This window comes from Accipiter gentilis, chromosome 7 (assembly GCF_929443795.1).
Source record: "Accipiter gentilis chromosome 7, bAccGen1.1, whole genome shotgun sequence".
Classification (NCBI taxonomy): Eukaryota; Metazoa; Chordata; class Aves; order Accipitriformes; family Accipitridae; genus Astur; species Astur gentilis.
In genome coordinates this window covers 44,089,775-44,106,042 of record NC_064886.1, presented here as the reverse complement: position 1 = coordinate 44,106,042, position 16,268 = coordinate 44,089,775, and positions in this window count along the sequence as shown.

Sequence of the window (16,268 nt, the reverse complement as noted above, 5' to 3'; positions counted from 1 at the left end):
CCCGTCTGGATGGCTCATTAGAAACCCCAGCTCTAGATGGCTCAGAGCAAATGCTCCAGTTTTTCCCCCTGAGTCCTTTTCTTTCCTCTCTACTCTCCACCACATCTCGGCCTACTACGAGCGTCCCCGCACCCCGGTCAGGGGGGATTTGCAGTGCTCCCTTATGTCTCTGCTGCCAGGCTGTGATTCAGGTTGTCACTCCTTCTTTCACCATGTGTTGAAATGCCAGCCTCTTTGCTCCGCCAGATAAAACACTTGCCCGTGCCCTCAGACACCCCCCCTCACTCAGAACTTTCCTGAAAGAGAAATTTTTGTTCTACTCTAGGTTATTACAAAACCAAGAGACTTCCATCTGATGGCATACACATGTGTGGATACCAAAGTAAAGTAACTCATGCTCTGCAAGCACTAAATTATCCCTCGTCGCACTGGCCTGACTACTTGTTTCGTCAGGCTGTCATGCTATAAATTAATATGTTGGCTGTTTGGGGCTGAGAACTCTTTTTTCTATTTGTTCAGTAAAACAGATACTGTACACCCTGGGCACCATATAAAAATAATAAATTATTGTAGTACACAGGCAAGGCATTATTCTTGTCTTTCCTTCCCTTCATTCTATCCCCTCCATCCTTTGCCTTTCCTCTGATCAATTCATCTTCCATTTACTTTCTATTTCTGTCTGCAGGTTTTATTCTAATACATATTGCTCCAATATTCCAACCATGCCACCTGCTCCAGAAGTACAAGTACAGAGGCTTTACTAATGTGAAGAGGCGGGAATCAGCAAAAACTCAAGGGGAGGAGAAGAAATAATTACTGTAAGAAAATTAAGAAAAAGGAATTGAGCATCTACCTGATGTTGTCTCTTATGGTGACTTGAACGCCTTCTAATTTCTGCCAGACTCTTTCTTTACTCTTCACATCCAACACAGAAACATGGAGACTTGATAGCCAGTGGAATCAAATGGGCTTCTTTATGTAGATGGGCTGGGGTGGATTAGTGTTTGACCCAATCTCTCTTGTAGGTTAAAATGTCTTTTAATTCTGGTGGGCCATGTTGGGATGGGAATGAATAAACTCTCTCTTCATTTTAGCGTCCAACTAGTGGAAGCTGCACAGGCTGTATGTTAAGTCTGTCCAAATTCATTTCCTCCTTGGCGAGGTTATCCTACCTAGAAAAAGAAGAATTAAAAATAAGACTGTGTTTGGCTTTTTACAACTTTGGTTCTTCCCCCATGTTTGTACATTCCACTTTCCAGGGCACACTTCTGACCTGAGTTTTAACACATAGCCCCCCAAAAGCACCTCCATCATAATAGTGAATAATGACTTATGGTAATACTTAGTGCATATTTTTAAAGTATCATGCAATCTTAACTAATAAAAAAATTAACAGAATTTACTGTTTGTTCTTTTCAGAAAATAAATAATCAAAGAAGTAAAATTTATATATTTATTGAAAAACTAAATATTGTAGCCTTGTGCAGTTATTGGCAGGAGATGCTGTGCAAATAAAACCACCACGAGCTGTTGCTTCCTACGTATCTGACCGCTGGCCTGCAGGATGCACCGCTGTTCCAGACCCAGCCATCACAATATTGCCAGTGCCTCTGGTCACTGCAGTTCCAGACGTCTCCCTAGGAAAGTTCCTTTTTTTCTGGTACATTAATTGCTCGGGTACTTGTTGGGCCCTCACCTTTCTTCCTTTTCTTCTCTTGGTAAGGTCTGTGATGTAACCAGGACACAAGTCTAATGAGAATTTACAAATATCAATCAAATGCTTTGGCAGGAGGGCTGGTCCAAAGGACTCGGGAGAAAACAAGATGTGTTTTCCTCGTACTCCTGAACTCTCTGCTACGTTCAGTATGGTCTGTGCAGCAGGTAGCACCTTTTCGGGCTCTGGGGATCAGCTTGGTTGTTACCAAGGAGGACATCACCAGAGCCAGGCGTTATTCCACATGGCCGTGCATTAGTGACGGGCAGTGCTAGCAGATGGCAAAGTTCAAGCCAGGCTAATTAAACATACTGAGCTAATAACCTTCCATTTTGGGACTGGTATAATTCATAATTTAATGTATTGCTGCTGAGACATTAACCTTTCAACAACTGGCATGGTGCCCACAGCAGCCTGAGTGCTGACCATCTTTCAGGAAAATGAGTATTATTGTTAAAACAGGTATAAATCATTCATGGCTTCAGCTTTTGTGTCAAACTGTACATGAAAATAAGTAGTAGGCTGGGTAATTTATTTACCTTTTGGTGGTTATTCTTATGATTTCATGATCATATTCTGTGATTCATAAACATTGGCCAAATGCCATTTTGTTCTCATTTTACCTTTTCAATATTGCAGTGGTTATTCTGATTTTCATCTTTAACAAGTTCAAGACTGGTGCAGAATTGCTTGATCCAGGCACAAATATAATCTCATTTTGAGAAGGAAAAACTTATTTTAAGCTAATTACACAGTATTCAACACGATTATTGAGACTACCAGCTTGTTACGTTTTTGTATTTTGCTAAAATAAATGTTTCTTGGAAAACTGGTGTATAAACACACAGACTCAAAGATTTTTTTTAAAAAAAGCATATGGTATATACAACTATATGAATAGTTTCTGGTTGAAAATGACATGGGATACTAGAAAGAGAAGACTGTAAAAAGTTGGCAATTTCTCAATAGTCCTGCAAAGCAAGAAGTCTAACTCCAAACACCTGGTTACTGGGATGATATTACAGACCCAGGAGACCCATACATTGACTTTTGGGATGCTGCTGGCCAATCACATCATATTTTGTATCCCAACTACCTCTGCATTGAATTTTCTTTTCCAGTGAAAAGAGAATCAGAGCTAACGGGTCACCAGACACCCATACCACAAAGCTTGCCTGTTGGTACACTAGTGTTAAATGCCTTTCATAAAGCTCCATCAATTTCAGCTCTTGCTAGTATGATCAATGAGGAGGGACTGCTGAGATAAACTTAGTATGGACACCTTGTCTGCACCCTTATAGCAAAAGTTTTCAGACATTCTGGACTAAAAGACTGCTGTCAGTTCTCAATATTTATCACATACTGGCACATATGCAATCAAATGCTATCTGGAAACATTACAAAGCTAACATAAATTGAAAGCCAAAGTGAATGAGAATAATGTCCTAAACTCTGTATTTCAGGTGCAGATTGACCACAAATCGGGATGAAAAGAGTGCAAGTGAGACCGACCCACTTTTAGATAGTGATACATCTGAAGAGGGTCCAAATGTACAGCCTGTTCCAGCCACCATCACTGGACAGACCTACTGGAAACAAATCCAGCCTAATTTATGCAGCAAACTTCGTCATAGTGCACAAATACAGCATAGGGAAGATTAGATACAGAATGACATAACTGTTTATCACGTATACTGATTACATCGATATTTCAACACCCCTCCATCCATCTCTGGGAAATTATCATTTACCTCTTGAAGGTATGAAAGAGCAACCTGAAAGTTAAGACTCACAACAGCATTTGCCTGCCCTCAGATATCAAATATAGTACTGAATTGGGAGAAAAAAAATTTACTTCCCTTCGTTCTTCATAACCTTAATTGGAGGAGTCAGTACTTAGCACTTTTTGAAAGGAAACTTTCTGAAAATATCCAGGCTGGGGATGATTTTCAGAAAAACACACTTCCAAGAGATGCTTCATCAACTTTCTGGTTTTTTTGGTTTGGTTTTGGTGGTTTGGAGGGGAGGGTTTCCTAGCTAAAATTTATCTCATTTGCAGTGCCATATAACCACCACCAAAATCTCAGTGTAGCAACCTACATTATGCCTGACAGTAACATCTAGACAGCAGGTTCAAGTCATACTTAGGGAAATCGTCTGGTACACTCAAACTGGAACTTCCCACTGGATGGGTAACAGCAAGTGAAGGCTCCTCACTGTATAAAATGAAGTGAGTCTCCTCTCTCTGCCCTCAAATCCCTTTGATTGTTCTCATAGATGTAACAATTTCCCACCTTTAATCAGATTGGCAGCTCAGTCTGTGATTCCCTCTGCTTTTGTCATGCCATGATCTGTGCACGGTGTGGGTGCAGCAGGCAGCAAACGTGCACTTGAGACTGGGGTTAGAGCTGTGCTGCAAAATTCACAACATTAGTCCTAGGGCAAAGAGCACAGGCCTTTTGTGAACCCATGGCTGTAGAATTTGCATTTTATTGTATTACTGTTCAGAAATTTCAGCTTGAGTAAAAAAATAATAATACCACCTCTTTTTTTGTGGTATTCCTCACAGCTACAGATACAACCTTGATTACATCAGCGGTGCATAAACTCACATCTACTGGTGTCTGCAGAGGCCCTGGAAGAATAACTTTAAAATGAGTGTGTTGTGCCTCTCAGTCCAACTCCCACACTGGTCTCTGACCACTAAAGTTGGCATTTTCCTGCCAGTTCTCCTTCAGAATTAGCTAGGAGGAAGCTCACATGTTAGTAAACGGTTTAATAAATATCACTTCCTATCTCTTCTAATCAAATGGTGAACAAAGATGGCCAATACTCAATTAAAAGAGGAAATTGTTTCTGTCTTTGAAGACACATTAAAGAAGAGTCTAAAAAAAATCCTAAGTGGATGTTGAAGAACTAATCCATTTGCAAAATTCCTATTTTTTAAGAAATTAACTAAGAAATCAGCAGGAAGCTATTTGCAAGCATGTCTGTCTACATTTAGTCTTCAAGATAATGCCAAGACCGGGACATTTAGGAGGCATAAGAGAGTAAGGAAGCAACATCAGCATGCTGTTTTAGGCTTCTCCTCAGTATTTTACATGGTCACTCCCAGGGCCATGTGAACAGTGCCAGAACAACTGAAACATAAAGCGTTTGAACCTACTTACAGGGACAGCACTCAGAACCCTCCCAGAACAGGAATTATTTGAGAAGTTAAGGTTCCTCTGGGTACCTTCTTCATACTGGAAACATACAGTGTTAGCCCCCAAACCATCTATTTTTATATTGATAATGATACAGTAGACAACCTCTCACTCCTACTGCCTCTATTACCTGTGGCCCTGGACCGAGCTGGTGCGCCCACACTATGGGTTTTGAGAAGTGTTGTTGAACCAGCTGCACCCAGATCAAAACCCCAGCAGCTCTGTTTTGCACGGACAGTATAGTGTCCCTGCATTTCACTCCCTCTGCTGGCTCCATTTTATACATCAAATGAAGTTTTTCAAGACCTTACATTTGTTCAAGGCTGGGATATCTGAAAGTTCACCTTGCTCTTCAGGCTCCTGGGTCTGCTCAGCTCTCCCCTCCTTGGAAGCACCACAGCTGGCAGGGAAAGAGCCCTCCTGGCTCCTGCACCAGCCCACGGCATCCCGGGCTCAGTACAGGACCCTGGAGGCACCCCCAGCACCCCTAGTTGCAAGTCTGGGTGGGAAGTGTGCAGCTCTGGTCTAGGTTTGGCGCTCCCACCTCCAAAAGAGAGCAGGACCTCACCTTGACAGCTCCATAACTGTTGGCTGCAACAGCCTTGTGTACCTACACTAACTTCAGTCATAGCCAAGTGGCATGACGAGCCATCCACATTATGCCAGCGCCTGTTGGCTTTATGTACCCTCCAGACAAAACTAGGGTATATTAAAGTGTCTCCCCTGGACGCTGCTCTACAGTGTTCTCCTGGAGTTTTATCCCATTTCCACTTGATACTGATCATTCCTGTTAGCACTCACTTCAGTGAAGGGAAATGCCTGCTCTCTCTCCTAGGAACAATTAAGCAAGACTTCTGCTTCATCTTTACAGCAATACCTCTCCTGGTTCTCACTGTTTACTCAGTATTATTTTCACTTCTGCATTGACAACTACACAAGAGGAGAAATACTAGCTTTGAGTTGGTCAGAAGAGGCAGTGATGGAAGACAACACTGTCCCTGTCAGCAGAGCAGCAGACATTGCCACTGCCAACTTCTTCAGCTGTTTCTCCTAGCCAGCCAGGATCAGTTTCATCCTGTTTGGATTAATCCTCAGCCAAGCAGGAACAGGATGGGGGGGACACGCAATGGAGATGCATGCCGTAGGCTTGCTGAGGACACTCACTGCAGCGGGCTTAGTTACCCCTAACCCCACATTCACTGGAAAGGGAGGACTTGCAATAGCCAATAACGTAAAAAAAATCACGCGCTTTATACTCATCTCACAAAGCACCAACTACCACTACACAGAGGTCAGTCTGCTCATCCTGCTGTGACCTGCAAACCCAGTAAGGCTGCTGAAGAGTCAAGAAATTCAAAATGTACAACCGATCTTACAGGTGCATGAGAAACTTTCTCTTCTTGGCTTCTTGTATTGCAGTATTACTTGCTTTTTCTCTAGTTTCTGTTGAAAAGGAAATGTGCAACTATCACAGTTCTCTTCTCTACATACAATCACGTTCTGCCAGCGGAAATGGCTTTCAAATATGGTATTTGGGAAAAAGAAAAAAAAAAAAAAACAAAAACCTTTAACTCTGTAACATTTTTTAGAAACACACCTCTTAAGTTTCAAATAACATGAAAGTTAGCAATCTGTGGGTCCATGTTAGGGTTGCCACGGCTCTGCATAAAGACTTGCAAAGTCAAGTGCTTTCTCCATACTCTCAGGCAGGCAGTAAGGAATATTAGCCCTCTTGGCCAATATTCACTGATGCAGCCATGCTACGCAGACGTATTCTTATGCAGTTTTTTGCTTTCCAGTAGCCATGTGACTTTCTATGGCAAGAATTACTCAATCTGCAGTTCCTGTCTGAAGTGTCCCATCCAAAGTATTCAAAACAAGTTTCAAGCAAACCACACATCTCAGGCTTCTGCATTTAGGCAGATATTGTTGTTATTTTACAAGTGGGAAAACTGAGGTAATTCTTTTTTTTTTTTTTTTTTAAGGGGGGAGATGCTGCAAGTGTGCAGGCACCAAACATCCTCGATGATTGTCTAAAGCTAGGAAGAAGCATTGAAAAAAATCAGATATGACAGAGGGTATATATCTGGGCATGAATCCCCCCAAACCATTAATGCTTTTTGCCAGGTGCACATTCACCCTGCCACAGAAACTAATTTTATACCTCACTGTTCAAATTCAAATACCCATCTGCAGTTATTTTAGATTTCAGATTTTCACTATTTCTTCCTCAGTAACACAGCACGCTGCATAACCCAAACCAAAGCAAAAGTTGCTTTCTACACTGTGGTTATAAGGGAGTTAAAGTTCAGGTTTCTAATTGCTCTCCTGAGGCCTTATTACTTGTTGATTAGATCCTTTTGGGAATGGCATCAAACCTATAATAATAAACACTCATTTCACTGGAAAGTTTGTAGCTGCCATAGCAGCCCTGCGGCCCTTCTGACTCTGTAACCGGCACAAGTATAAACCAACCAGAAAAGGTGTTCCTAACTTCTCCGAGAGGCTTTCCAGGCTAGACGTGTCTGATCTACAGGCTTTTTAGCAGTCGGGTTAAGAACTGCATCTTCACCCTTGGCAAAGGTGCTTGCTTCTGTGTGTGCTCCTCTCCTCTCTCCAAGCCTACAAATCAAAGCTGCTAAGTGAGGTCTGGTTCAGGAGCATGTTTGTGGAGTGAGCGTCTCTGTGAAAAGACGTCTGTTCAGATTCCTTCAAAATGGTTGCTAGTTTCCTAAATGCTGGCAGTTTGGGGGACAGCAGCAAGTATAGGGGAAGTAAGGTTGGCAGCATACTGCTGTTTGCCGGTCAGTTTTGCGGAGATTCCTCCTATTGATGTTTGTAGCGCTTTACCTCCGTGTTACGTTATGGCATCTAAACAGGACAGATGGCCCAAAAGTGCTATCCTGAAGCCTGTGTGCTTAATGCTTCAGCAAAATAATCTGATGTATCAGAATGCCGAACGTTTGCTGGTATTGATAGAGTTTCTAGGCTATACTCCTTCGCGTGGTGAGCCTCCTCCCGCGGGTGCCCCATGGCTCCCAGCCAGCCCCACGGGAGCCGCGGGCCAGTGCCTGGGGCTGGTTCTGCTGGAGGCCGGGGATGCTGCATCCTGCCGGAGCACGTCAGGCTCGTGGGGACACAGCTCCCGGACACCAAACTGCAAGAGCAGAGGGTGTGCTGGTAAGAAGCTGTGATGAGACAGTCACGAGATGCCTACTGCCCAACTGGTCATCCCATCCCCGCTTCTAATCAGCCCTCATGTTCTTCATTTTCAAAACCACCATGTTCTCCTAACTAGAATAGTTTGAGGTATAATTTTCACTCTAGGTCCTTTGAAAGTATTTGGATAGCATTGTTTTTACAGGTTGGACTTCAGAAGGGGTGGGGATGGGGAAAATAGCATGGTCTCATATAATCTTGGGCAGGAGAGAAGTTGCTGTGAGTCTCTGCGAGTCTCTGAAGAAGGGCACTGGGTCTCCTTGAAACCCCTCCATAATGAATTAGCCTGAAGTAAAAGTAGGTGTTTATCTCAAGCCGTTGCCTCAAATAGCCAGCTACCTGTTGGAAGAAGGATCTGATCGATGCAAACTGAGGCAGCCATGCGTGAGCTGTTACACAGTGGTTAGTATTGATCCGGGCTAACGGCTGCCGATAGGAATGTGGAGCGGACTGACAGGCGGAGAAGAGGGAAGGAGGAAACAGCCTTCGCTGGTGGCAGACGTAGAGAGGAAAGCCGATAAAAAGTCAATTCCACTTAACTGAATGGCTGCTAACTAAATATTTTTGGGGCCAGAGCCTTCCCAGATAGCAGCTGGAGTGTCTCTGCTCCGGAACTGAGACATCAAGTGAGCGTGGCATCGACGGCTGAGATAAGAGACGCTCGTGACGGCCAGTGGAGCAGGAGAGCCTGACAAGCCTGCACGTCAACCCTGCACGCCGAGCCTGCACATCGGCCCCGCACGCCCGCCCTGCGCCACCGCCACCAGTTCTTCCTGATGGGAAACGGAAGCGATGCATGGGGACTAGAGGGCTCGTGGAGCAAACATGGCCAGTACTTAAACACCTACTTCACAGAGAGAAAGCAATGATTTGATTTCAGCCCCTCTCACCTGAGATCCCGATAAGGACCAGTGCGAGAGTTACTTGCTTGGCATGGGGAAGCAGCACAGATTTTCCAGCCCCAGCCTCTGCCGGCTAGAGACACTGCTCATGCCAGTATGGGACCAGCAACTGCTACAGAGCCTGTTTTAAGTCTTGAATGCACGGAAAGTTTTAAGAATTATGGCTCACCAAAAGTAGTTTCAAAAAGTTGGCAAGATGCTGTGTGGACTCGAGTGGCAATGCTACTTCTGCCTGAAACTGCCAGCTGACGTCATTGTGTTCATGCTCCCCTTTACCAGTCCAGACCAGAGGTGTGTCTGCATTGGGAAGCACTTCAGAGTTCAAAATACATACATAATGTTTCTCTAAATGATGCACCACGTTATGAAATCTTCCTGTATGAAAGGTGCTTAGAAGCACGGTGGCATTGCCCCATGTCAGGAAGAGACTGAGGAGCTCTCCTGTAACTGTCTGCTTCCTCCTCGGCACATCAGGACAGATTTTGGTTGTCTTCCCCTGAATTGCTCGCATTAGTGCTGCTTTGGGGTTACACTGTACAGTCATGCACTGTAAGAGAACGCAAAGCAATCAAGAATTGCTTTTCCCAGGCCCAATACGCCGTATTTAGACTATGTTTCAGGACAACTTTTAGTGGACTGGATCAGTGCTTAAGGCACCTAATATAAAGTAATTCTCCAACAGTTTGATTAATAGCATCATAGTCATAGCTTCAGTTCAGGTTCAACCTTTTTAACGTTTTATTATTTTACAGAGTAATAAATCAGGACAGCAGGAAAAGACAGATGTAGGAATGTCCCTGTCTACCCATCTGTTCATGAAGACAATGGGTCACAGGATAATGGTTTCCAGGGTTGGGGCAGCTGATATTAGAAAATCTACTGGAGAGGAGTTTGTAACAGAGCCAGCGATGCCCCAAGAAAGGAAGAGGAAGCTGGAAGCCGGTCTGTATGTCCCACAGAGCTGGAGTACTGATGAGGGAAGGAACAGGTCGGGGTTCCCAGGGAGCTAACCAGGACGAGATGTCTCCTTGCAGACTGCAAGAGGAAAGGCAGCTGTGTGACACTGCCAACCATCCTGGAGTAAAGTGGGATGCTGCCCTTTCTCACGGAGCAAATGAGTCCATTCCTGTCCTTTCAGCACCAGCGGTGGCCTAATCAAGCTCCCCACCTAAGTCCTTAATGAGCTCAGTATTACAGTGATGGAATACAGCTCCAATATCATCATGGGAAACTACAGCTTAAAGAAAGAAAAACCAAGTCATGTAGGTCCAGCGCAGACTTCAAAGAGGAGAAAGCAGAAGCTTTGCAGTTCATTTGCAGAAAATATTATAGATGGTACAGATGGAAGAAAGTACAGAGATGTTTTTATGAGATTAAAAGAATAAGAGAAATAAGCGTAGAGGTTCAATCTCTGATGAAGCTGATGGAGAGACTACGGGAACATGAATTTAAACAGGAAGGGGAAGGACCGGAGGTGGTGAACTTAAAGCTTGACTTGTTAGGAAGGAGGGATGGAGAAAGAACAAGGGATCTGAAGGGATAAAACAGCCAAATCAAATACTAAGAACAACTGTTATGGCAGTGTATTTTATATGGACTGAAATGTGTGGGACAACAAAAAGAAGTGGCTGTGGTAATCAGAGCAAGAGATGACGGAGCCTTGGAAAAGTGGCTTTATTATTTGAACAGAGAATGATCAAATCATTCAGAAATTGTGAAGGGTAAGGGAAAAACTGGAGTTCTGGTTTGGTCATATTAAGTTAAAAACCGCATGGAAAAGTAACAAAAATCTAATGAATGTGCTTGGCTTCTCATATCAACTAGTTTGTTATATGCAATGCAAATTTAGGGATACCACATATAGATGCAAATAAATTCATGTGTAATGTAGTGAGAACAAGTCCGCCTAATGTTTGAAATTTTTGCCCTATATTCATAGCTTGCTTCTTATATTGCAGAGCAAAGCAAGTTTTATTTAAAACAAACATTTCACTGTTTTCCATCTTACTTTAACAGGATTTAATTTTACTTTTAAATTTTAATTAGTTCTGTGAAGGGGCCTGGCAGCCCTAGTGCATAGGCTTTACAACTTACAAATTATTTGTCATTATAACTTAAAGACAGTTAGAAGAGGTGTAAGTTAAAAAATCAGGGACCTGAGTATCAAAATATTGTCAGCAGCTGGACTCTTCATATGAATGTATTTGTATTTGTGTATGTTGATATTTTTGGTATTTATAAAACAAAGCTATTGTCCTCATTTCTATTACTGGCTGACTTAAACTATTAAAGGTATTTGGTTTTCATGCAGCTTTTGCAAGCTGAACTGCCTGGGCCACAAGCATTGACAGTGCACATTTACATTCAGAAATCCTACAATTTTTATATACATGCTTTTTAAAGATAATGCTTTGAAACCTTACACTTACTTTTATACTAATTTAAATAAAAGTGAAATGTGAGATTTAGGCCACTTTCTGACAGTGAACCTTTAATTACACAGTGAAGGCACCGGCACAGCTAAAAAACTGTCTTCAGTGTGCGCATACCACTTGCTGGACAATCAGTAAGATGGTTTAGTGAAGAAATCAGTTCTATGTTTCAGTATGTTTTTCTGGTAAATACTATGCAATTCAAAACTGGATTGAAATCCACATGTTAAGGCTCAGCCTATTTTATTCTGCTTTCTTACCAGGCTGCATCCCTATACTGTGTTATATTGTTATGTTTTAAAGCTGACACAGTACAGGAAAAACTAATGAAATCTATTAGACTTACAGTACAAAAGAGGAGAGATTTCTAAGAAATACAGCACAAAAAAGCAGAGATTAAAAAAATGGAAGCAGCAGAGAACGGCAACTATGTGCCACAAAAAGATAAATACAAAAAGCTCAGCTCTCTCTTATAAGACACCCACAGTCTCCATCTGTCATCTCAACCCTTCCTCTCCCAACTGTTCTTAAATTAAATGAATGCTTCTAATGGGAGATTTTCTCATGAAAGCTTATGAGAATTCATCCAAAGACAAATTAAAACAATGCAGTGTAATCATGCAATTCACCTCTCTAACAGGTTGCCTGGCTTCAATGTTCACATTTACAAAAGAAAAAAAGCACCAATAAGACACCCAAATAAAGAAGAAAAAAACTAAAGAGCAAACATTTCATTGACTGAAGCCAATATTGATGCAGATTGCTCTCTGCAACCATTCTTACAGTTGTATAGCTGAGACTAAAGGTTATTTTAGTCTGTATAAGAAACTACTGTACACATCTGATTTAATGATTTTGTTCTTTGTAGGCCTTGCAGTTTGAACATGTCCAAAGGGATCAGCAATGCTAAAACAATATATTATTTTTTTCTTCATGTAAATAAAACTAGCTTGGGCTACTGAGTCTAAAGTGTTTTCAGAATATATTTTCCTACTTATCACTTATCATTTTAGTTGCTTTTAGCATCCTATCTAGAATCCTGTACATATCTGGACAGGAATAACATGTCCTATTTTCACTTTTGTTTCCGGTCAGCTTAATTTTGGGGTTGTTGTTCATTAACATAATTTGTCAGTGTTTGGGTCGAATGCATTTAATTTCTATGACTTGTAGCCTAGATAGACATATCAGCAAAACTGTAAAGAAATATTTCTCTTAAAACCAGGTCTAAAGGACAACACTTGAAAAGGAAACAGATCTTAAATTCGGACACAATCATCTGTCAGTGCCTCCTTAATAATAGGTCTTAGTTTCCTCTGTATTTCACCATTTTGCTCTTTGAATTCACAGCAGGCAGTCTGATACCAAATGGGTTGTTTTCTTAGCTAATAGTCCCACTAAATTTAGATCTAGCAGCACAAAGGAACTTAAAAGGAGACAAGCCACCCCTGCCACCCCAGAGACGTTCCCAGCACCAGGGACAGGTCAAGGCTGGCAGCACCTTGGCCGACGGACGCGCGGTTGGGGCGTTGCTCCTCGGTGGCCATTGGGTCCACGGCCGTCGCCACGAGCAGGTCCTCGTCCAGGGCGGCACTCAGGAGTGTCCTCATCGTCCGGGGAGGGCAGGAACAACCGGAGGGCCGCAAACAGCTGCGCAGGGCTGGTTGGGTAAATCAAGGGCTCCGTCTTCAGTCACACCTGGTCTAGACCTCTGTTTGACCGCTGCGGCCGCTTCCTTTCCCTTCTCTGGATTTCAGGACTTGATTGCAGTGCTCGCTCAAATGACAGTCCCCTTGGATTTCCTTCTCTGTTTGCTTTAATCTCCCTTGCTCCCTCCTTGTTCTCTTACTCTCTTTGCATGATTTCTGCACTCACCTTCTTCATTACCAAAGTCACTCAGAACGTTTGAGTTCACAGCAAAAGGTAACTGAAATCTTCCTCAGATTCCCCAGTCTCTGTTATTTTCTGCATGTGCTCTTTCACAGTTTCTTTAACTGAAGTCCCTCACTGTTGTACTTAACCACCGTGAGTGACAGAAATCCAATGCTGACCACTTCATTATCTGCCGACCTTGTCCCCCTGGCCTCCTGCCCCTCCATCTCTCTTGGGCAGTTTGCCCTACGTCGCAAGTCCTTGTTAAAGGTCAGGACCCCAAACCATCAGAATTGGTCGTGTTGTTTTACTGTATCACCAGAGAAATCAGGCCTGTCGGATCTCATTAAAGCCCTATTTATGGGTGGAACGCCACTCCTGGAGCAGGATGAGCTGCTACCTTTGAAACGCAATCTTCACCAGATCCGATCAGCATCGCACAGGGATTATATTCCAGCAGTCAATCTCTCATAATCGCTCCCACCCTTATTGGCATGGCTACTGCTGTCTCTGCATGAGAAAGGAAATCCTCTTAAACAAATACTCTCCGTGGGAGTAAGACTCCACTTCCCCATGAAGAGGCACAGGATCAGGCCTCTCAGAGGACAGGTGACCACCCAGGCTCGTGCGGAAGAGCCGGATCAATAAGCCCAGCGCATTGCGTTGTTATTCATGTAGCAGCTAACCATAGAGACACTTCATACTTAATATAGTGCAAATGATGGAAAAGTGTTAACTGATCCTCTCAGCACGCCTTTGAAACGAGCAGGGAACTGTCACCACCACGCTGGAGCAGGGAAGTGACGTGACTTCCTGAGTATGACATCACAAACCAGCAGCAGCACTAGAAGTATAATTATTCCCAGCCTTGTAAGAACTTCTTTAAATCATGACTCTTACTAGCTTCTTCTCTGACATGGCTGTTAAAATGGAGAGAACTTTTCCCATTAGGATTACGCCACAGTTTTGAGACACAGTCAGGGTAATGCTGGCATTGCACTAAGGAATTTCCAAAGAATGTTGTTAGTTGAGTCAGACAGTAAATAACGTTATGCTTCACATGTCTATTGAGTGTTTTAAAGAAAGTTTCAGTGCGGCTATGTGTTGAATTGATAATTTCCCCAGTGCACAATGCAGAAAATGATGCAAACCCATTACATGAATTCTAAAGACAATGAGAAATCTCAGCTGCCTAAATGAGAATAAGTCGAAAAGTAAACACAGAGACTAACAAAAACCATAGGAATAACACAGGACCAAATCACATCCAGAAGGAAGCAAAGTGATCTCTGTACAACATGACAGGATGGGGGGGAGGCAGCATATTAAATTCACAAAGTGTAGATGTTTCAGTTAAATGAGAGATTTGTAATGGTTGCCTGTTCTGCCCCAGGAGCTCCCAGTTGTGCACTACAGGGTCACACGTCATGATTCTTCTACAATGCATTTACAATATTTTAGCATTCTTTGCCTGGAAACATTCCACCTTGTTAGCTGATGTTCCTCCTGCTCAGGAATGGTTAGAGGAGTTCAGCTGATGTGCAAAGGAGGATGCTGTTGCTGTTAAACCCAACAGAACACAGATGGAAAGGGAGTGATCATTTGAAGAAAGAGGGGCTAAGCCCCTCTGGATTGAGGAAACATAAGGGCAACCAAGCCTGGAGGCAAGGTTTGGATGAGTTTTTACACCACCTTGGGGTTTTTGTTGTTAAACTTAATGCCTTGAAAGAGGATGAACTTAGATGTTGTACAGTGAGAGGATTATCTTTGTGTAGCAGACTGGGAAAGGCATGGCTTGCATGCAGTCCAAGGCAGAATTTTAAAAAATCCTTCTTCAAAAAACCATAAAAAGAGGAAAAACCAAGAAATCCTCAACTAGATGGAAAAAAGAGAAGATGTGAAGAAGCCTAACAGGCAGCCCTAAAACTGCATGAAGACTCAATATAATTTATTAGAGTGGCAAAAGAAGGCAGTAACTGCACAGGAACAGCAAAGTTATCCACAAGGAGATATACCAGGAGCTCAAAAACCTGAGAACATGGTCCAGATTACAAGGGAACACTACGCCTACTCTGCCCAATTCTGAGCCAAGCAGGTGCCTTTGCATTTTTAAGACAGTGTGTAAGAGAGACATGACATATATGAGAGGTGTAATAGCAAACAGCCTTACTAAAACAAGCATACATTTTACTCCAGATTCTCAGGCAGGTTCTAGGAACTGAGAGAAGGAGCTTACCACATGTGTGAAAAAGCCAGAAGATCTGCTTTCTGGATACGTCACTAATTCTGGTATTTTTGCATCCATTTGGGTCAGCAGGGTCATAAAATGTGACCCTTCCATTTTGCAAAGTTTCTTCCAAGTCATTCTCCTAAGAGCTTCTTTAATCTGTTCTTAACCAGAAACAGTGGGGCTACCTCAGTTGGCCTCCTTTTAAATTTTCATGCACATTTACAGACGCTTACTGAAAAGGGGTATGATTTTCAATAGGAAAAGAAGAGCTAAATTAGGCTAAAGCATATTTTAATTCAATTCAATACAATTTTTTGCTAATACTGAAAATATACATACATTATATCTGACATTGTTTAACATTTCAGCATTTGCTTAATTAGCAATGCCTTATGAGAACAAGTTACTTCTGATGCTGGTGAGCGTGTTTCCTTCAGAGGCTACAGAAGAGGCATCTCTACCCCAGGAGAAGCACAACACAGGCTGTTCACCGCAGCTCCCTTTCTCCGTGTGGCTGCAGTGAATTTGCTGCTTGACTGCAGCTCTGAAACTGTCTGTCAAGTCCAAAGCAGAAAGAGAGTTTGAAAGGCAAACATGATCTGTGATCAATATCCTAACAAATCCAAAGGAAGCCCCAGCTCCCAAAGGGTTAATCCAGAGAAGAAAAGGCATCCGCATGTTTAGTGAGCTAAT